This window comes from Sapajus apella, unplaced genomic scaffold, assembly GCF_009761245.1.
Source record: "Sapajus apella isolate SASKATOON/1434 unplaced genomic scaffold, GSC_monkey_1.0 scaffold234, whole genome shotgun sequence".
NCBI classification, from domain to species: domain Eukaryota; kingdom Metazoa; phylum Chordata; class Mammalia; order Primates; family Cebidae; genus Sapajus; species Sapajus apella.
Window position 1 is genome coordinate 306,213 of NW_022437174.1, and position 2,744 is coordinate 308,956.

General features: G+C 57.8%; 1 protein-coding gene across 5 annotated transcripts in view; it reads left to right on the top strand.

The window, feature by feature from the left end:
- PTDSS2 (phosphatidylserine synthase 2) overlaps positions 1-2,744 on the top strand; it is a 36,059-nt gene that overhangs the window by 20,574 nt on the left and 12,741 nt on the right. The window lies entirely within an intron of this gene.

Below are 2,744 nucleotides of genomic sequence, written 5' to 3' on the forward strand. Positions count from 1 at the left end.
GGGGGTGTGGGCTCCTGATGGGCTGTGAGGTGGGGGGTGTGGGCTCCAGATGGGCTGTGAGGCGGGGTGGGTGGGGGGTGTGGGCTCCAGATAGGCTGTGAGGTCGGGGGTGTGGGCTCCAGATGGGCTGTGAGGCAGGAGGGGTGGGCTCCAGATGGGCTGTGAGGCGGGGTGGGTGGGGGGGGTGGCCTCCAGATGGGGCTGTGATGGCCCTGCCTTCAAAGTGGTTGCCTAGCACACTCTGCCTCAGTCACCACCCCTACCGTATGGCCCGAGTTCTAACAAGCCCCCGTGGACCAGAGCATCCCCCTAACCTCAGTGCACTCTGTGGCCCGAGTCCCACCCCACGATGGCAGCTCAGGCCTCTGTAGGGCTGGCTGTTTCCCCTCATGGCCACATGAAGTAATTAGAAACATATTTTCTGCTTCAGCAGGAGTGTGTGTTATAGGAAATTGCACTGTTAGTTCTGATGTGTCGGTGTGTGTGTCCACAGCCTCGAAGCTGGGATGCTGTGTGTCCGTGCAGCCTGCATTCTCCACGTTAGTCATTTCCTCAGTCATTTTTTGACAGCTGAAATTTTCATGATTGCTTGTTAGCCGTCATTCAAATGTACTATATTTAACCAATTTGTTTAAGCCATAATATTGTATATTTAGGAAGTTTCCAGTTTTATTTTAATAAACCAGGCTTTGGGGAATTTTTGCACATATGCTTTCTGTAAATATCTGATTATTCATTTAATAGAATGTCCCAGAAGTCAGTATTGGATTAAAGGGCATACACATTTTAAGCCCGTGATACATGTTCTAAAATTGCCCTCCAGGAGGGCAGTGTCTGCTCCAGGGTCAGTGCCATGGTGGTGAGTGAAGCTCCTCTGTCCCCAGAGGCCCTGAGCAGGGAGCCATCAGGCGACCCAAGCAGGCTGGTCTTGCTGGCCCCTTCTTTTCCCAGGGCCTTGAGAAAGGGCTCCTTGAGTGCCCTGTGGGCTGATCTGCTGGCTGACAGCTGTGTGGGAAGGGCCAGGGCTCTGTGTGCCCAGTCCACTGAGCACAGACGGTCCTGCCTCAGGCGGGTTTGGATTGCTACGCAGAGCCCTGGAAAAGTGCAGTGATGGTCTAAAAACTGCCGGTCGCGCCGTGAAATGCCTGGTGCAGTTACGAGCTTCTTACATGGATTTGGAGCAAAGAAGAGCTGCCGGAAGCTCAGCCAGGGGCCATCCTTGCTCGGAGATGCACCAGATCCCTCCTGGGTGCCAGCATCACTGGGCGCTGGGACGCAGCCATGAGCAGGACAGATTGGTCAGCGGGCAGTAGCTTGTCCTGGCATGCGGCCCTGACACAGGGAGACCCCTGGGAGACCCTCAGCCCTGACACGGAGAGACCCCTGGCAGACCCTCAGCTCTGACACGGGGAGACCCCTGGGAGACCCTCGGCCGTGACATGGGGGGATCCCGGGAGACCCTCGACTGTGACACGGGGAGACCCCTGGGAGACACTCAGCTCTATCTAGTTTAGGAGCCCTGTCTGCAGGGCACCTGGCGGGATGGGGAGTGTCTTGGCCGGTAGGTCTTGACCTTCCGAAAGCTCCTGCCGCAGCGTCTGAGCTGTGCCTCGTCCCCTCCCACTTGGCAGGGCAGGGGTTCCTGGTTTTTGTTTTGAGCTCTGCTCTACCTTTCTTCTGTCAGTTTAGTTTGCTTGGCATCAGTTCCGTGTGACTTTGCCAGTCTCTGATTGGCAGGGAAGGCTGTCCCGGAGCCACCTTCTTCCATGTGTTTCTTTAACTTGGGGGCTGGCAGGCAGCCCACAGACCTCTCCAGTCACAACACATTCAAGGACAAGTGATGAGTCCTGCGCAGCGGGGGAGGCTCTGGGAGGGGCAGGGGGAAGGGCTTTTCTCCAGAAAAGTGGTCTCCGTGGCTCTGCCCACCTTCTTCCCACTCTCCTGGGTCCTGCCCAGGAATGCCCAGTCCGGCTGCTGTAGCCGTAGCCATTAGCGACTGGGCCTCATGAGGAGGAGTGGGAGTGGGCCCAGCCCGAGCATCTGGGCGCTGCTTGCTTTGGAATTTCTGAGCAAGGCTGCGGGTCCCGGGCCACTGAGGAGGGTAAACTGCATTTTCATCCCGCTTCCTCTGAAGGCTGAGTCAGCCAGAGTTACCAGGGCTGCTGAGGCTGCCTGTCTTTCCCTCTGCTTCGATGTTTAGAAAGACGAATGAGCACCAGGGGTGGCGGGGTGGCGTTGGGACCAGGGAGCCCCCCAGCTGAGGTACTCAGGGGAGCGAAGCGGGATACAGAGGGAGGCCTGCTGGGCATTCGGGGCGGCAGGCCTAGTGCTGCTCAGGTGTGACGCATGAGTGGGGGAGAGTCTGAGTTGCCCCCTTTCTGATCTGGGGCCTTCCCCAGCAGGAGAAACAGGAAGGACAGAGCTCAGCAGTGCAGGACATTCAGCCTCAGACGTGGGGACCTCAGGGGCCCACTCAGAAGTTTGTGGCTTCATAGGGGTGGCTGTGCTCTCAGAGAGAGCCTGCAGGCTGAGCACCTGCTCCAAAGGTGTCACCTTCAGTCAGCGATCATGGGGGTGACTGTCCTCCCAGAGACAGCCTGCAGGCTGAGCACACGCTCCAAAGGTGTCACCTTCAGTCAGTGATCATGGGTGTGGCTGTCCTCTCAGAGAGAGCTTGCAGGCCGAGCACCTGCTCCGAAGGTGTCACCTTCAGTCAGTGATCATGGGGGTGGCTGTCCTCTGAG